Source organism: Nyctereutes procyonoides, unplaced genomic scaffold (genome assembly GCF_905146905.1).
Source record: "Nyctereutes procyonoides isolate TBG_1078 unplaced genomic scaffold, NYPRO_anot_genome, whole genome shotgun sequence".
Lineage (NCBI taxonomy): Eukaryota > Metazoa > Chordata > Mammalia > Carnivora > Canidae > Nyctereutes > Nyctereutes procyonoides.
Window position 1 is genome coordinate 13,369,169 of NW_026575035.1, and position 20,372 is coordinate 13,389,540.

Genomic DNA, 20,372 nt, shown 5'->3' on the forward strand with positions numbered 1-20,372 from the left:
AAAGCTTGGCTTGGGGTGCTAGTAGAGATTACATGGCATGAGGGCTCTAAAGCCTCTATAGGCCCTCTTGGTTATCTATTATTTATCAACTTTAGCTCCATAAAATTTGTGCAAGTTATTTCATTCTCTCTCTAAATTTTTTTCCTGTGTATTTAGATCTTTAGTGATGTAAAACATAATACAAAACAAACGAAAGAGACTGATTTCTGTGACTAGATGTTATTCATTGTGTCATCCTAGAGCAGGGAGCTGGAGGAAGAGGCTATTCTCCAAGGAAAATTGAGGTAGAGTTAGTGCTGGACTACTAAAATCATTGCCTGTTTCTCCTTCATGCAATGTGCGGGAAGTGGTCAATGATTTCCTAAGCTGATGACTGTTTCCTAGGTCATAGGGCTCTAGAACCCTGGGTAGCAGAGGGATGTGGTCCAAACCAAGCCAAAAGAAACCAACTGGGGCAGGAAAGATGGTAACTGACTGGCAGAGTAGCAAACTCAGCACCCTATGGGCAAAAGAGCATTATTTGCTCCTCAGAGACATTGAAGAACTAGTATAACACTAAGAGACTTTGTTAAAAGGAGAAAAGGACAAACCTGGAAGAACCTATCAGGTGTATTCAACTTAGATTAGAGTTCAGTCTACCAGGGAAGGGGAGGAAAGCAGCTAGCCCTAAAGCAGCACTAAGTCTGGTCCTCCCACTCCTTTTCCCTGACGTCTTTGGCCTGAAGAAACCTGGGTCAGGTTTCTGTTCGACATCTGCAGACCGCAGAAGGACTAGAGAAATCTCTCTGGAGGGCCGAAGTGGGAGGGACACTTCTCAAAATACAAATACAGTTAATATGGAAGGAGCAAGGGTAGTTCTGGAGGTTTTCACATGCCCAAATCTTTCCTACTTTTCCTCCAGCTCAGCTGTTAGCAAGTACAGTTTCCATACCTGACCTTTTATCCCCAAAAGAAAATTGGTAAGTGTGCCCCTTCCCTTTCCCCAGACATGTACTCCTTGGGGCCTCCTGTGGTAGAGGTTCCATGGCAAGGCCTAGGCAGGGCTTAGTCTCAACTGGCTCCTGCTGGGGCCTTGAGATCCTCCAAAGCATTGTCCTGGTCATTGCCTTCCTTAATGGGTTTCAGTTCAAAGCCTGTTTCCTTAAATTTGCTCAATTGAAGAGATTCTATCATATTTTCTTCTGAACACTGGTGCATTTCCAGAGCCTCTTCCACTATAAGAGGGTCAATGCCCTTCTCACATAGCTGTCCATGTGCAGAGATAGTTGAGAATCTATCCAATATTCTCTCCTTTCTTCTTCATGGCTCTCAGGACACACTCAGATGAATAGCTCATGTTGACCACTTTCTCCGTACACTTCCACTTACTGGGGGACAGTGTCTGCAGTTCAGAATAGGCCTGGGGACAATTGGGAGTGTTGGGTACTTGTGACTTTGAGAAATTAGGAGGGACTCTTGGGACCCATATTTGCAGATGATGATTCTTCTGTGTACACAGACAAGATAGAGAGGGAAGGCATCTGAGGAGGTTAGGGTTGGCACTTCTATGCCACTGAGTTCAAGCCCAAGAATATTATGCCTCTTAAGCTCCCTGGCACTGTTTTCAGTAGAAGGCTTTAGGGAATTTCAGAAGATGTCATTGTGGGAGCAGGATGTGCTCTGCAAGGTGCTTGTCAGCTTGGCTGTCTTCTGATTGCTATCATTAGAGTCAAGTTTGGGGAAGGACTAAGATTTGATATTGCTTACTACAGGAATGGGTTGAGGAGGGACACTTTGGAAGACAGTGACATCTTTTCATAGTTGCCCAACTGTGGTAAGGTTATAAAGCCAGTGGTTTTGTAAAGAGGCTTGATATCCAGATCCGCCTGCTTCAGGATCTCATCCTGTAACACAGAGCCTCCTCTGGGCAAGTTACTGTCCAATAATGGGTCTAATGGTTCCTACTAGAATGTTTCTCAGCTCTTCCTTCTCAACAATAGTTTTTAACTCCAGGTTATCAAATGGGCTTTCTTCACATTCGAAGTCAGCAGGATTGAAATCTGCCTTTGTGTGGGGTGGGCTGAGAACTTTCTGTCATTGCTGCTGACCCAAGTTGGGATGAGGATACTGTTGTGCTATAAGCTGCAAGGATGGGGTTAATAGGAGGTGGCTATACTGTGAGTCTTAGAGAAGCTAATTTTGCTGTCATTCTCTGGTCTACTCTTAGCATTCACTTTAGCTCCTACTTCCTTAGCTTTGTGCTCCGATTCCCACTGGGTTTCTTAGATTCTTGGATTTTCTTAGTATCTTCAGTCCACTCAATAGTTTACTTTTACAAGGAGAAGTCAGACTGTATTTTTCTGACAACCTGTAAACAATCAGGTAAAGAGAAGCCAATAGATAGATTAACTTTACCTGTTGTCTTGAATTTGTCTCCCATCTTAAATGGGACATCATCAAGGTAACTGAAAATTTCATGAAGATCTGCACCCAACTTCTTAGAAGCTGTTTAGAACCTGAATGCCACTGCCATGCCAGAAGCTGAAAGGTATGTATGTACTCTGGCTGGCCTCCCAAGCTCAGTCCCCACCAAGCTCCTGATGTCTCCTAGGGAGAAAAAATGCCTCCACCTCCAGCTCTGCCCACCCTGGGCCAGGCCATCACCATAGCCATTGCCATTAGTACAGCCACCAATGTTGAAATCCTTTCAATTCTTTTTTTTTCTTTTTCTCTCTCTCTCTTACTTTTTTTTTTTTTTTAGCTTGTAAAAAGATAGTAAAAGTCTCTACTGTATATATTTGCTGGAGGATTAATGAGAACTTCATATCCCACTTGCCTGCTTTATTTTTTCATTTAGGTACCTTTCATGATTTTACTTACTTTACATTTTCCTTGTTTATCTTCACAAGAGTCTGCCTTTTCCAAAGTAAGCTCTATGAAGCCAGAGATTTTGTCATGTTTGCTTACTGCTCAGTTGCCTAGCACATAGTGCCTCGTAAATAACAGATACTAAAATATTTTGTTGAGTGAATGAATATGGAATAGTGCCTGAAACATAGTAAGCACTGCAAAAATGTGAACTTCTTTAAAAATATCATTAGCTACTATCAGGGCTCTTAGGTGGCTCTGTCAGCCAAGCATCCGACTTGAGTCAGGGTCATGAGTTGAAGTCCTGTGTTGGGCTCCACTCTGAACATGGAGCCTACTTAAAAAATAAAATTATTAGCTACTGTCTATATATTGGGAGTAATAAAATATCTTCCTCATAGAGTAGGATAAGAGATAAATAATGTACCTGGCATAGTACACAGTAATCCTTCAATAAGTGGTGACTGGATTATGTATGAGTGATTGTTAGTCATTTTCAGCTAAAATATTTTGTGAAGAAAGCACTTGTAGTTAGGTTCTCTCCTACTCTGTGTTTCAGCTTTAAGCTGTTTAAAAATTTGACTTCATCCTTGGGTGAAGGATGAAAAAGGGTACAGGAAGAGGCTTGAATAGGCAGTGGATATTAGACAACTTAATTTGATTTAATTTAATTTTTAAGTCTTAATTTAAATTCCAATTACTTAGAATACAATGTAATATTAGATGCAGGTATGGAATTTAGTGATTCATCACTTATATACAACATCCAGTGCTCATTACAACAAGCGCCCTCTTTAATACCCATCACCTGTTTAACTCATCCCACCCCACCATCCACTTCCCCTCCCATAACCATCAGTTTGTTCTCTATAGTTAAGAGTCTGCTTCTTGGTTTACCTCTGTTTTTTCCCTCTGACATTCATTTGCTTTGTTTCTTAAATTCTACATATGAGTGAAATCATATGGTATTTGTCTTTCTCTGACTAACTTATTTTGCTTGGGATAAAACACTCTAGCTCTATCCACATTGTTCCAAATGGCAAGATTTCATTCTTTTTGATGACTAATATTCCATCATGTATGTGTGTATTCCACATATATGTATTCCATCATATATGTGATACACATGTGATATATATGTGATATATAGGTATATATATATATGGTATGTATACATACCACATCTTTATTCAGTCATCAGTTGATGGACATTTGGGCTCTCACAATAGTTTGGCTATTATTGATAGTGCTGTTGTAAACATCAGGGTGCATGTGCCTCTTCAAATAAGTATTTTTGTAGCCTTGGGTAAATACCTAGGACTGCAGTTGCTGGATTGTATGGTAGTTTTATTTTTAACTTTTTGAGGCAGCTCCAAATAGTATAAACACATAGATCAATGGAGAAGAATAGAGAACCCAGAAATGGGCCCATAACTATATGGTCAACTAATCTTCAGCCAAGGAAGGAAGACTATCCAATGGAAAAAGACAGTCTCTTCAACAAATGGTGTTGTGAAAACCAGATAGTGACACGCAGAACCATGAAACTGGACCACTTTCTTACTTCATATACAAAAATAAATTCAAAGCAGATGAAAGACTTAAATGTGAGACTGGAAACTGTCAGAATCCTAGAGGAGAACATAAGCTGAAACCTCCCTTGACCTTGACTGTTGCAACTTCTTATTAGACACTTTTTTGGAGGCAAGGGATACAAAAACAAAAATGAACTGTTGGGATTTCATCAAGACAAAAGGCTTCCACACAGTAAAAGAAATAATCAATAAAACTAAAAGGCAGCCTATAACTGGGAGAAGATATTTATGAATGACATATCTGATAAAGGGTTAGTATCTAGAATCTATAAAGAACTTACCAAACTCAACACCCCCAAAAAACCAAATAATCCAGTTAAGAAGGGGGCAGAAGAGATGAATAGACACATTTCCAAAGAAGACATCCAGATGACTAACAGACACATGAAAAGATGCTCAACATGACTCATTATCAAGGAAATACATATCAAAACCAGGGTGAGATACCACCTCACACCTGTCAGAATGGTTAAAGTTAATGACACAGAAACAACAGGTGTTGGCGAGGGTGTGGAGAAAGGGGGGGCCCTCTTGCACTGTTGGTGGAAATGCAGGCTGATGCAGCCACTCTGAAGAACAGTTTAGAGATTATTCAAAAAGTTGAAAATAGAACCACCCTATGATCCAGTAATTACACTACTAGATATTTAGCCAAAGGATACAAAAATACATATTTGAAGGCGTCCACACACCTTGATGTTTATAGCAGCATTATCAGCAATAGCCAGACTATGGAAAGAGCCCAAATGTTCATCAACTAACTAATGAATAGAGATGAGCTGTGTGTGCGCACACACACACACACAGGCATGTTACTCAACTATCAAAAAGAGTGATGTCTTGCTATTTACAATGACACGGATGGAGCTAGACTGTATTATGCTAAGCAAAATATGTCAGAGAAAGACAGATACTGTATGAATTTCATTCATATGTGGAATTTAAGGAAAAAAACCACAGATAAACATAGGGGAAGGGAGAAAAAAAGAGGGAGGCAAACCATAAGAGACTTAACTGTAGAGAACAAACTGAGGGTTGCTGAAGGGGAGGTGGGTGGGGTATGAGCTAAATGGGTGATGGGTATTAAGGAAGACCCTTGTGGTGATGAGCAATGAGTGTTATATATAAGTGATGAATCACTAAATTCTGCTCCTGAAATAAATATATGTTAGTAAACTATAATTTAAATAAAAACTTGAAACAAAAAAGAAAGAAAAGGAATAATGTCTGAACAGAATGAGGAGTTGTACTCCTGTTGAACTGGAACATATGTAATGGACCTACTCAAGTTAGAGCTAGAAAGGTAATTCTGGATCTGATCGTGTGGGATCTTGAATGCCAAGTTAAAGTGTTTAGATAGTTCATCTGACAAAGGAGACATACCCATACCTTCCAGGGAGCAAACTGATTAGAGTCATAGGAAGATAAATTGGTCCATGGTCAACAGTGGAGATGAATGAAAAAAAGGACAGATGTGGGAAATATCCTCAAGAAACTCTTGTCAGGAATTAGTAATAATTGAATATGAGATGAGGAACTGGTGTAGATTTGAAGTTCGGTGATTTTCTATTTCTATTATTAGTAGTAGTAATAGAAATAATAGTAGAAATAGAAATAATAAAAAGAGAAATCATAAAATAATAGAAATAGAAAATCATAAAAAAGAGGATATTTTTTGAGGGGGAAAAATGAGTTTGTAACCTGTTGAGTTTAAGATATTAATGGAACATGCAGTTTGTGATGGAATTTGAGACTCAAGGCAGGATGAGAGATGTAATTTTCACTCATTCATTTGTCCAGTGAACATCATTGAGCACCTAGCACATGCCAGACACTGTATCAGTCATTGGGAATACAAAGATGAAAAGCACAAACCCTGACTGCGATTTCCTTTTTGCCATACCCAGCTTTTTAACCGAAGTGTAAGAGGAAGACACTCCTCTATTGATTAAATTATCAAGATCAACAATATAACAATTGTAATATGTATGATTCTTAATATGTTTCATTACTTTTATGGTTATAGACTTATACTAGAAGGGGTTTCATCATGAAAACATAACTGCTTATAATTTATAACCTAGGGTTCAAGGAAATCCTGATGTAATTATCTTAAACAGTTTGAGGATATATCTGTGTCTGACTTTGACAGATGATTAGGTTATCATTTCATCAGCGTATCTAACATAGTGAATTGGCATAGGAAAAAGAGTAAAAAATACTTCTGTTTTTGAGAAAGACTTCTGTTTCTCAAAAGCTTAAATTCAGTGGATAGATCTGAATCATCTTTATTTCCTCACAGTACTTAGCACAATACCTCATAGGCATTTAATAAATATATATTGAATGAGCAGATGAGTGAATCTATGAGTCTTCAGGTCTCCTGAAGCAAGTGAATCAGCTGGATAACTGCCAGGAATTCCTTTGCCACCCCCATGGGGGGGCAGGACTGATGTCTCCTGGGTTTTATGGAGGGGGATAGTCAGGTGAAAAAAAGAAGGCAAGGTTTGTTTTACTTTATGCAGGTAAAAATTGGAAGATATAGAATACTGAATGGATAAGCTTATAACGGAAATGCCATCTGTATGATTGTCTAAAGATTTTAGGAAGAAACTTTCAATCCCTTAGCTCATGTAAACTGGAATAATTGGCACTCTGGGCTGTGTAGTTGTGTTACTTGGCACAAAGAGAACAAAAATGTATTAAGTGTGTTATAGGGAGATCAAAAAAGAGTAAGAATAAATTGAGATCATAACCTTTCCCAGTCATTTTTACTTTGGGCTGATGTCTGAATTATCCATTTTGGAGTCACATGATCCTGTCTGCTGCTAGACTGCCTGGTATGCTTGGAGCAGCGGCAATTAATTCAGCGGCTCCATGGCTCACTACTGACAGACTGTACAGAAGAAGTTCAGCATATCAGTGAGAGAAGACTGAAGATTAAGGATGAAGAAGCAAATGGAACTACTGCTACATCCCTGGATAAAATCATCCCAAGGCCAAAAAGGATATTAATCACTCTCTCAGCCGTCAAGGGGAGAAGCCCAGGAAAGCAACTCAACTTTAGACTCTGCTATAATTGCTTCAAAGAAGAATTAAAGGATACTCAACTTCAAAGCATGGGACCAAGAAATGTGGGTTTAAAGTATGAGAACATGGTAACCATGCTTTTAAGGAATCGAAAGATGTGTTATGAGATACTTACTCTGATATGCTCTCTTTCACTGACAATTTCCTGAAGAATTAATAATTAGTTCTCTTATTGCAATGAATGCAAAAAGTAGGAATCAGGAAACTCACACTAATGTGCATTAATTACTACTTTGACCAGATAAATTAAAATCAACAGGTCTTTAGAACTTAAAAAGCTAACCATATGAAGGTAGTTGTTTTTTACAGTAAAGCATTCTTGAAAATGGCACTGTAGACAGATTGTTATAAACCAGATAATGTTTCCTAAAAGGAACAATATTGTACCTAGAGGTTTTTAAAACAATATCATAAAAGCAATGGTAAAACTAAATTTGTATCCTCTATAATAACTGAATATCAAAAAATTGTGGTCCAGGTTAGAGTATGCAGAATGGTCAAATAGGGTTCTATATTTTATTTTATTTTATTTATTTTATTTTATTGTATTTTTTTGGGGGTTCTACATTTTAAAATACTTTATAAGATTTAAAATATTGTACAAATTCTATTATTAAACATGGAAATAAGGGTATATTAATTCAAGAGAGTTGTTCCACGAAGCCTACACAAAGCAGGGATTTATTGTGTTAAACAGTTGAACTACAGTTAATATGCTACTTAGAATAAACAGTATTAAATATCTAATTAGTGACAGTTTTTCTTGTTTTTTTAAATTCAAAGCTTGCTTTGCTATTTTTTTTTTCTTTAAAAAGAGAGGTAGTTTGAATGATTCATTTCCAAGAATTAGAATTATTTCTTTTTTTTCTTAATTTCTGGTGGTAAAGTTAATAGAATAATTTGGTTAGGGTTATAGTTGAGGTAGTGTGTGCTTAGTTTGTATGGCTACTTCTAATAATGGTTCCTTCCATTTTCTGAAGTAAAAGTACTTTCACTTCCTAATACCTGCAGTCTTTTCAAATGTACAGGTGTTATCCAGGCTAGTATATTGGGAGGACATTCATTCATTAATTCATTTCAGCAAGTATTTTATTGAACATCTACTATATGCCAGACACTGTAGGTAATGTGATGAGAGTGAACAAGATGGACAAGGTGCCAGCCTTAAAAGGGCTTATGTGTCAAGAAGGGAAAAATAAGATGATGAGTTAGAGAGTGGGTTAGGGAGAGATATGTGTGTTGGGAGTCATGTAGATGGGGTGATCAGAGAATGATTTTCTGAGGAGGTGATATTTGCTCTGTCATTTAAAAAATATATATTTTATTTATTTCATTTCATTATTTTATTGTTTTATTTTATTTATTAATTAGAATGCAGGAGCACAAGCAAGGGGAGCAACAGAGAGAGGGGGAGGAAGCAGGCTTCCTGCAGAGCAGGGAGCCTGATGCAAGACTCAATCCCAATCCCTGGACCCTGGGATCATGACCTGAGCCAAAGAAGGCAGACACGCTCAACTGACTGAGCCACTCAGTTGCCTCTGCTCTGTGATTTGAATGACAAAGAAAGGTCAGTCATATGACAGTGATCTGAGAGTAAAGGGCTTCAGAAAAGGGAACAGCAGCAAATACAAAGGCCTAGAACAAGGATACACCAGGTAAAATATAGGCTGCTTAGTTAAGTTTGAATTTGAATTTAAATTTGATAAACAATGAGTATATACTGTCCCAAATATTGTATGGGTCATACTTATACAAAAAATAATTCATTTTTATCTGAAATTCAAATTTTATCAGGCATCCTGTATTTTTATTTGCTAAATCTGACAACTCTGTAGTCTGGGGTGTTCAAGGAACAGAAAGAAGTCTGCTTTTGCCAGAACACAGTAAGTGAGGGGGGTTGTGGTAGGCTGTAAGTTTGGAGATATTGGTAGGGGCTGGATTATTTAGAATTTGGATTTATCCTAAGTGGAATGAGAAGCCACTGGAGTATTTTAAGCAGGGGAATAAGACAGGCTGTTAAATACATGGGTAGACAAGAAAAAGATGGTTACATGTTAATTATATCTTGTGTTCTCTTCTTGATATGGGTGTGTGTGTGGGGGGGAATACCTTTACAAATGGAAATTTCTTTAATGAAAGGGAAATGTTTGCCCTGCTCTTAGAAGGGCAGAGAGCTCCTCCAGGGTCTACTGCTTCTCAGTTACCTTCAGCTCAAGATAATCCTTATGCCCAAGTGGCATATTTTGAGATGACATATTCTGATTCCCTTCAATACATTTTACATTTACGTTCCTATTCATCTTATAGGTGCAAAAGCTCTTTGAGATTTTAGATCCTGGCCCTTTTTAAGTTCAAGGCAATCTGCTGCTTGACAATGTGTAGTCCCTCTCTGCCCTCCCCATCCATACGAGTTCTCCTAAAAAGTCTGTATTAAAAGCAAAAGAATAAAGTTATCAGAAAGGGATTTCAATAGTTGAGGGAACCTAATTGTATAAAATCAGTCTGTCTTTTTGGAAAGTTACTGAGTTATCTCAAATAACATAGATCTCACTTCCTAAATCAAAGTCACATTCACTGCCCATTATTACACTTTCCCCTCTGCAGCGCTTCCTTACTTGATTAGATTCCATCATTTGCACTGAGTTCAGATACTGTCCCTATGATCTTAGCTCCTATTGAACCCCTGCGCTTGATTCATAGCACAGGAAAAGCCATGGTTCTGACACTTTGAGTCCCTGAACTCTTGCATCAACTAAGTGTCAGCAAAGGACCTGAGGATGGAAACATAGTTCATTGGTTCCTTAACTCGCACTCCATAGACCTGTGGGCCAGATGGGGAAGACTCTTAACTAAAGCCTGGGGACTTAGGAATGCTTCCCTTTCAGTCATGACCTGGAGCAGCAATTGTGATGGGGAGCAAGACTGATGCCATGTGCCTGAACTGAGGCTTTCTCCTTAATGAGGAAGAGGCTCCCTGGCCTCCCACAGTTCAGGAAGGAGGCAGAACCCAGCAGCACTACATCCTCACTTTCTTTCGGTCCTTAAAACTTGGTTCAGTGTTTCTTTGTGATATACATCACTTCTACCAGCTGTGAGGGCAGGAGGAACAGCAATTAAGGGCATTATTAATCACCAAGTTCCCACAGAGAAGGGTCAAACTGCAGCAGGATTAGACAAAGCAACAACAATTCTATCACCAACAGAGTTATAAAAGTAGATAGCTCAACATTTTAGAGCTATATTTGGGCTTATTCTTTCTTAGCCCTAAAAAATATTGAAAGTGAACGTCCCAGAGGTGATTAAAAACTTGCCTTCCTCTGAGTTTTGGAATTGAGTTCTAGCAATATTTGAGTTTGGCAATTTTTGAGTCTCCTTCGGGAGGCTGTGGCAAAAGTGAATTGGAAAATGTATCTGTGGTTTTGTAGATGAGAAAGGGTTTCTGCTTCTTATTGTAGTACGTGCACTAGAATTTCTTCACTAAAATCCATGGAAAGTGGGACACCTGGGTGACTCAGCAGTTGAGCATCTGCCTTCTGCTCAGCTCAGGGTGTGATCCCTGATCCAGGATCAAGTCCTGCTTTGGGCTCCCTGTGGGGAGCCTGCTTCTCCCTCTGCCTATGTCTCTGCCTCTCTTTCTCTCTCTCTCTCTCTGTGTCTCATGAATAAATGAATAAATCTTTTTAAAAAAATCCATGGAAAATGAGAAAAACTTTTTATGGAATTCGTTTTGTAAATGCATTTAAAATATCTGTTGCAATTGTTAATTTTATAACATTAGTACTATCCAAATTTTTTGAAGCAGGGTGTTTCTTTTGGTGACGACCCATCACCCAAAAGCAACATTCACAGAGGGGCCTGCTGATTACTGCCTCTGAATGATCAGACTGCTCTTAATGCTGCCTTCTGTGTGATTCTTTCATATTAATTTTCTCATTTAATCAGTCAAGAAATATTTATTGAAGATCTATTGTGGGTCAGGGTTATAGTAGAGAATAAAACAGGCGCATCCTCCTTCCTCATAAAATTTATAATCTAGCAAAGAAGACAAATGCTAAATAGACCTAAACATAAATTATAGATATCACATTATTTTATCTTTTAAACCATGAGTATGTACATCTAAAAAATCTCACATTTTCTTAACACCTGCTAATTATATTATTCATGATGGCAACATCTAAGGCAACAGGTGATTGGCTTAGATGCAAAAGATCAATCACTTTTCAATTATATTACTGACTCTGATATGCTTGCCTCAACTGGGGAAGAAGCTTTAGCAGCAAGTTTTGCTATGTGAGAACACTTTGTAAGGTTTTTTTAAGAGTGTTTTGGGGAATTGAGTCAGTTGAGATGGTGGAATGGGGAGTGGGGAAGAAGGAAGAAAGTATAAAGTATAAGGAACTTTAATTTTATACCCTGAAAGCAGATAGGCTCAAGGAAACACAAGAAGGATAAGAAGGGAAATCCCAGGCAGAGTCAAACAAATGTTCATTGGATTAGCAACTACAGTCCCAGGTGGGGAGGAGGAGGCTCAAATTTCCTCATTCCCAGGACTTTTTCTTTCCTTTATACTCTAAATAACTTCTCTGGTCTCAGAGGGGACTTCACAGGGGACTATGAGAAGTAATTAGTGTTTAAATAGCCCCTTTGAGATCTAGGGAAAGTTACAAGGTAGAATATAATGGTTTAGAGTTGAGATCAACCAACAGTTTAGCTGGGGTCACTGGGGCAGCCACTGAAAAGCAAAATATCGTTACCTAGCAAGAAGAAGTATTAGCAGAATGCCTAGGGATAAATTGAAAAGAAAGGGATAAATGGATATTGTCAAATCCTAGGTATAGTCTGGATTAATACTTCCTTTCCATGGTGTCCCAAACCACCTCCTTCTTTGTTCAGTGCCCTGGCTGTATAGGGTGTTATAAAGAAAACCACGGGCTCAAAATGGAGTCACATATGCTAGGCAAGGTCCCCAAACCAGGGCTTAATACTTAACCTAACTACAGTTGCAGTCTCCCCTAGAAATATATTAACCAGTTGCTCAGGGATTTTCTGGTCAGCTGCAGTGAGGTAATCTGCCACCTTATATATGAGGTCATCTACTTTATAAGACCTCCTGGTGTTCCACCTAAGGAAAGTGACCTTGCCTGAAACAATCTCTTTCTTTTGTTTTACTAGTAACTTCCTTGCCCCATCCTCCTTCCCATAAAAACTGTTCATTGTACAACTCCTTGGAACATCTCTCCACTTGCTAGATAGGTTGCTGTCAGATTCATGAATCATTGGATAAAGCCAATTAGATCGTTAAATTTATTCAGTTGCATTCTTGTTCTTTAAAAAGGACCAAGGGGAACAACTCATCCAAAAAGAACTTCTCATGTTCTTCCTAAAATAATAGTAATTTTGCCAAAAATTTAAAATGCTACACAATACACAATGGAAGTAGTTAAGATCAGTTAAGACTGTCCCAAACCCCGGTATTTAAAACCATTGGCCCTTTGAGAAGATTAGCTCCTGTTAAGTTGTTAGTAACCAATCAGTATTTGCCTATTTCTTGGTGAGGGGAAGGGCCAGTATTTTTTGATTTATTGGTTTATATTTCTATTATGACTTTATTCAAAGACTTATATTATGATGTAGTGATTTAAGGGCATGGAACTCAGAGCACACTGTCCAGGCCTCACTATTTCTCAGCTGTGGGATCTTTCTTTCTTTCTTTCTTTCTTTCTTTCTTTCTTTCTTCTTCTTTCTTTCTTCTTTCTTTCTTTCTTTCTTTCTTTCTTTCTTTCTTTCTATTTATTTATTTATTTATTTATTTATTTATTTATTTATTTATTATAGTCACAGAGAGAGAGAGAGAGAGGCAGAGACACAGGCAGAGGGAGAAGCAGGCTCCATGCACTGGGAGCCCGACGTGGGATTCGATCCCGGATCTCCAGGATCGCGCCCTGGGCAAAGGCAGGCGCCAAACCGCTGCACCACCCAGGGATCCCTCTTTTTTTTTTCTTTAAGATTTTATTTATTCATGAGAGACACACACAGAGAGAGAGAGAGGCAGAGACACAGGCAGAGGGAGAAGCAGGCTCCATGCAGGGAGCCTGATGTGGGACTCGATTCCTGGACCGCAGGACCATGCCCTGGGCCGGAGGCAGGGGCTGCACCGCTGAGCCACCCAGAGATCCCCCTCAGCCGTGTGATCTTGGGAAAATTACTTAACCTCTCTGTTCCTTGATTCCCTTATCTGTAAGAAGGGGGTAGTTGTAGTACTATGGTATAAGTTTATTTTGAAGACTGAATGAATGTGTGTATGTGCTTTAGAATAGCACTTCGCACATGGTCAATCTCCAGAAGGGTTAAATATTATTATTTGAATTATTTAGGATAACTTTCCTGCTCTTGAGAACAGACATGAGCCAAATTTAATTTGGCTGGTAGCTGTGACTTTTGTCAGTTGCATTGATGGGACAGGCATGCACAAGTGGATGAATCTTCCCTTAAGGATCATTTGTCTGGTTTGTAATGAAGTAAATGTAACCCTTGGGTCCCTTGAAGGACCCACCCAGGCTACATCATAATAACACTTATGTGTCAGGTACTTTCTATGTATCATTTCATTAAATCTTCACAGAGAGCTCCAAGAGGAAGTACTACGATTATTCCCCATGTTATAGCTGAGAGAAATGAGGCATAGGGAAGTTAATGAAGAAAGTGCACAAAGTCAAACAGCTGGAAAATGGTAGAAAGTGAGTTTTCAAGCCCACTTACCTGACTCCAAAGACAGCTTTTAACAATGCTGCTGTGCTATCTTGACCTCTTTTAAGCAAGCACTTGCCCAACAAATATGAGAGAATACCTTCTCGGGGCCCTTCAGGAAGCCAATAGCAAGGCCTCCACTTACAAACAAAATGCACACAATGTCCCAAAAGGAACTTGTGCCATTTGATGGAGGAGAATCACACATGAGGAAATGAAGGGACTAGAGATGATTCCTAAGGTAACTTTTAAAATTAAGCCCTGAGATGGTATGCAAAAGATTTCAATAATATACTCCCAGTCCTTCATGTAGTCATCAAGATCATTTGCTCCTGGACCTGGAGGTGACCTACCACAGGACTCTTCAAGTCTCTTGCTGCTTGGGATCCCCATTTGAGCTTCTCCAGAGGTGTTCATTCACTCTGTGCTCAGCTGGTCCCTTCCAGCTATTGCCACACAATCCTCAAGCTAGTGTCTTATGAGTTTAGGAATTCTCTTTGAGCAAGGCACTGATTAGTGATTGTTTTTGGTGCTCTGTTTAAATTTTCACAAACTCAGTAGCTTAAATATCATAAATTTATTATCTACAGTTATGGAAGTTAGAAGTTCCAACTTGGGCCTCCTTTGGACTAAATTCAGGGTAGAACTACATTTGATTCTGAAGGCCCTAGGGGCAAATATGTGTCCTTTTTTAAAAAGGTTTTATTTATTTATTAGAGCACAAGCAGGGGGAGCAGTAGAGGGAGAGGGAGAAGCAGACTCCCCACTGAGCAGGGAGTCTGATGCAGGGCTCCATCCCAGGACCCTGGTATCATGACCTGAGCTGAAGGCAGATGCTTAACTGAGCCACCCAGGTGCTCCCATTTCCTTATCTTTTTCAGTGTCCTTGGCCAGTGGCCCCCTTCCTCTGTCTTCAAAGCAGGCAATGGCCTACGAAGCCTTTCTCATATAGCCTGTTGTCCCATCTGCACCTGTTGTCTCATCTGTCTCTGACCGTAGCAGGAAAGATTCTCTGCTTTGAGGATTCATGTGATTAGATTTGATCTGCCTGGATAATCCAGGATGATTTTCAGAGTTTAAGGTCCTTAACTTTAATCACATCTGCAAAGTCCCTTTGCCATGTAAAGTACTGTATTCACAGTTTCTAGGGATTAGGACATGGATATCTTTGGGAGATCATTATTCTGCATACCACAGGAATGAAACTGAAACTGTGTTTAGTGCCATCAGTTTAGAGTGCAAAAAATGTTACCCTGTAGCGGTTTTCCAGTTGCTACCCCTGAACCCCTACCTGCCTTTTTAGCCAGAGGTCCTGGATGAGGTGAGGCTGGGAGGGGGCCCTCCAGCGATCAATTCGTGAACACCAGGAACTTAATCTGGGAGGTCAACCTTAGTTAATATTGCCTTGCAGGGAGGAAAGTGCTCAGTACTACAAGAGCACTTGTTCTAACCTGCTGTCGCTGCTCCTACCCACTGGTTTCACTGCCCCAACCTGGGCATCCAGTCCACTTTCAAGGGCTATGTTACAGAAAGTGTGGTGGTACTGAAGTTGCCAAGTACAAAGCTTACTGCCATTGCCATTGCTGCACTGACCAGAACTTACTGGGGAAGCAATTCTTCCCTTACCCATGGCACCCCATGCCCAAGCAGCCCCAGGTTCTCAATAACTTCCTTTAGTGAAATGGTTCTTTTCCATCTGTACACATAGATCAATAGACACTTCTGTGGGGTCAGCTGTCGTTAAGGCCTAGTAAGAATCCTTCCCCTGATCCATGACCTCAGGGTGACCCTGAGAAGTATTGTTGAGTTTCCCTGCCTCCCAACACAGGTGACAATTATGGTAACTTTGAAGGAGGAGGCAAAGGAGGTGGGGTTCTCACTTCCTTCCTGTTGGTCCCTACCTGCAGCCTCTGGCTTCTTATGCAAATTCACCCACTCCATCTTGGGCAGCCTTTGAGCTTAGTCTCTCAGTGGGGTGAGGGAGTTGGACCTTGATGCCAGTACAATGTCCGTTAGTAATTGAAGGGCATTTTGGTGACTTGTCTAGGAAAAGTGAAAAAGTGAAGTCTTCAAGGCAACTCCATGGGGCTACTATCAGAAACCAAGCAATAATTAGCAATTTCCAAAAGGCAAATTTCTTTTTTTTTTTTTTAAGATTTTAATTTATTTATTCATATGAGAGAGAGAGAGAGAGAGAGGCAGAGACACAGGTAGAGGGAGAAGCAGGCTCCATGCAGGGAGCCCGACGTGGGACTTGATTCTGGGTCTCCAGGATTACACCCTGGGCCAAAGCCAGCGCTAAACCACTGAGCCACCCGGGCTGCCCCAAAAGGCAGATTTCTTTAGTAAAAAATATTTAAAATACCATCTCACTGGGCATCACACCAGCACTTCAAACATTTTTGTTTCAGGACTCCATTACACTCTTAAAATTAATTGATTGATTCTTCCAGTTTTGGTTGATGTGTGTTGGAGCTATTGGTAGTTTCCAAATTAGAAATTAAATCAAGTATATATTAATTCATTAAAAACCTGCATTAGATATTTGTATAATTAACACATTTTTATGAAGACTATATTTTCTAAGACAAAATTTTTTTCCATTGCATTACAATGCTTTTGAGTGGTTTATCCCCTGCTCATGGGACTCTGAAAAAGAGGCAAGTAGAAAAGACATGTCTAATTTGGAGGGAAGAATATAGGAAAAAAAATTTAACCATGGCTGCAGCACATACACCTGTGGGAACTGTTGCATTCAGGGATTATGGTGTATTGGGAAATGGAATGGGAAAACGTAGGACACTAGATCAGCAGCAGCAGGTAGGCTAAGGATCCTTGAGTCAGATTTTCTCCTTCACAATTATATCCAACTCTGTCTCTGATTATAATGTGTTGACAAAGAAAGAGCCTGAAGGTAGATAATTAGCTCAACATTAGGTACTATTATGTGAATGCTCCTAGAGTTGAAGACGCTTTTTTTTTTAAAGATTTTATTTATTTATTCATAGAGACAGAGAGAGAGAGAGAGAGAGAGGGAGAAGCAGGCACCATACAGAGAGCCTGACGTGGAACTCCATCCGGGGTCTCCAGGATCACGCCCTGGGCTGCAGGTGGCGCTAAACCGCTGCACCACCAGGGCTGCCCATGAAGATGCTTTTCTTTTGCTGCAAGTGGCACCCTGAAGATCTTGAGTGATTTACCCATCCAGCTACCTACTAGGCCTACAGTAGTGAGGGACAAGAAATGATTGCTTGTTGAGTGTTCTATTTCTCTTTAGAGGGCTCTCCATTATTTTCCTAAACAACCCTCAGAAACAAGCATTTTGCTTTTCTAAAATGGCATAATCAGATGGATACTTCCCAGTTGTCTTAATTGACTTGTCTACGGCACAAAATCATTTGAAAAGACTTCCGTTAGTTTCCCTTGAGTTCTCTGATACCTATGTACCTCAGCTCCTTACTACTTCTGAATGATCCAAATTAGTCTGTTCTGGAGGCTTCTCTTGTTGGCTATCATTTAAATGATGATGTTACATGAAACTCTGTTCTCTTTTCCTTGTACTTTTCCTAGTCAATGCATTTATTCTTTTGGGTTCAACATCCAATTATTTACTGATAATTTAGAAAGTTTTATCTCATGTCCAGATTTCTCTCAGTCTTTTGGAGGTTCTACATTCTCTTGAAACCAAACATGTCCAAAATGGAACTCATTTTTACTTCTGTCTTTCAACTTACTTTTCCTCTGGTGTTCTCTACCCAGAAAATGGCACCACCAATTATTTAATTGTATAAATCAGTGGCTTAGGAGTTACACAGGACGCTTCTCTCTCTTTTGTCCTATAATGGGAAACTATTTTTCTCCTCGGTTCTCAATTACTTCTGACACTAGATGTGTGAGAACTTTTTTCATACCACACAGTCCTGCGATTCTCAATGATACTGACAGGGTATCCTACAAATTTAACTCAATTCTGACACTATCTATCTGAAGATAGATTAAAGACTCAGTTTTACAAGGCTTTCCATACTTCAGATGCCAATCTCAAGTCTAGACTGTTACTTATATTTTTGACTGACTGGCTATAAATCAGGGTTCCTATTGGTGCCACTCTTCCGCACCTTCATATGTCTGTTAACCTAGAAACTCATCAAATCTTGTTTAAGAGTTTTCATAGAGTTTAATCTATAGTTCTTCCTTTCCCCTGCCCAGACATTAGTGGGTGGGGCTGAAAGTTTCAATCCTGTAATTACTTGGTCTTTCTGGTGACCCATCCTGAGGCTATCTAAAGGCTCCAGCCTAAATCACTCATAAACATAAATCAGGGGTGCTCAAAAGGGGCTCCTTACGAATAACAAAATACACTCCCATCATGGGGGACATTTCAAGCATTCTAACAGTTCTGCCAGAAACTAGGCACAAAGACCAAATACATTTTTTATTATACCACACATCCTATATAGATAGTCAATCACTAAGCTTAATTCTGGCATGATATTAAATTGGATTTATTTTTGCAGTGACTCCCAATAGGGAGACAACTCTCTGACTCAGGTCTTCCTTCCACCAATCTATGCTCTAGGGGATCCCTGGGTGGCGCAGCGGTTTGGCGCCTGCCTTTGGCCCAGGGCGCGATCCTGGAGACCCGGGATCGAATCCCACGTCGGGTTCTCGGTGCGTGGAGCCTGCTTCTCCCTCTGCCTGTGTCTCTGCCCGCCCCCCCCCCCCGTCTCTCTGTGTGACTATCATAAATAAATAAAAAATCCATGCTCTACAGCCTTGTCTTTCTGAATGTAGACCTGATGATACCACTCTACCTCCTAAAACTGAGTGGGTCCTCATTGTTCCTAGGGCATATGTTATTTTCCCACTTAATTTCTTGCCACTCCATTTCCTTGCACTCTACACATCAAACCATACTAATTTTCTTTTAACTCCTAGAACAAACTGTGCCCTTTGTCTTGCTTCCTGATTTTACTCTCTTGGAACAGTTCCCCCTCTTATCTTTACCTCCATGCCTAACTTAATCTTCAAGTTTAAGCCAAAATATCAGTCCTCAGGAAGTCTTTTCAGGGAAGGCTAACTATTCTATGTGCTCGCATAGTACACAGAACTTTACCCTGGCTCTTACTGCAGTGTGTAACAGTTGCCTATTTACTTGTCTGTGTTCTTAACTGTGGTGTAAGTTCAGTTAAGGCAGGAACCATGGTTACTTTGTTCAAGGTTATACCTCCAGCATCTAGCATTATTTTTGAGATATATTTTAAGTGCTCTTGGGCAAATTATTTAACCTCTTTTTGTCTTTCAATTTACCAGACTGAAAGATGGGAATAGAAATAGTGCCTATTTTACAGGATTGCTCTGAGCAATGTCTATATATTTAGAACTTAGAGTAGAATACTCAGGGATTCTCTTAACATTCATGTTTGAACAAATTCTGTCATGTAACTTTGGAAACCTCGCATCTTGGCTCACAGAGCCAATGTAGAGACAGCAGAGCCCAATGAATAAAACATGGATCCTGGGGGTGCCTGGGTGGCTCAATTGGTTAAGTGTTTGCCTTCGGTTCAGGTCATGATCTCAGGGTCCTGGGATCAAGTCCTGTGTCAAAATCTCTGCTCAGTGAGGAGTCTGCTTCTCTCTCACTCTCCCTCTGTGCTTCCCTCCCTCCCCCTCAAATGAATAAAACCTTTAAAAACAACAACAACAACAACAACAAAACATGGATTCTGAAGCCAGGTTGCTTGGTTCAAAGGTGGATTCTTAGACTTGCAAGTTGTGTCCCCTTGGGTAAATTATGCCTTCAGTGCCTTCTGATTTACCCATCTATAAAATGGGAATAGTAGTTGTATCTATCTCATAGGGTTGTTGTGTCTCTAGCATGTATGTAGTAAGGATATTGTAAATATTTTTAAATGAAATAATACAGAGAGGAGGAATGATTGTTATGCAGACATTTGGCACCATATGATTATCAGTGGCAGTTGATGTAGAATGCCTTCTCCATGGGTTATGGTTCCTGCTCAAACACCAAAGCAGGTCATCGGTGGCCCATATATTGGCTATCCACACCTGGTGTTGGATAGTTTCCAG

At 39.8% G+C, this 20,372-nt stretch overlaps 1 protein-coding gene and 1 pseudogene across 5 annotated transcripts in view; one reads left to right on the forward strand and one right to left on the reverse strand.

Moving 5' to 3' along the window:
• The window catches only part of CRH (corticotropin releasing hormone), a 184,212-nt gene that overhangs the window by 39,722 nt on the left and 124,118 nt on the right, over positions 1 to 20,372 (forward strand). The gene's annotated exons all lie outside the window — the stretch shown is intronic.
• Positions 1,051 to 15,912, reverse strand: LOC129505238 (ubiquitin-associated protein 1-like; annotated as a pseudogene).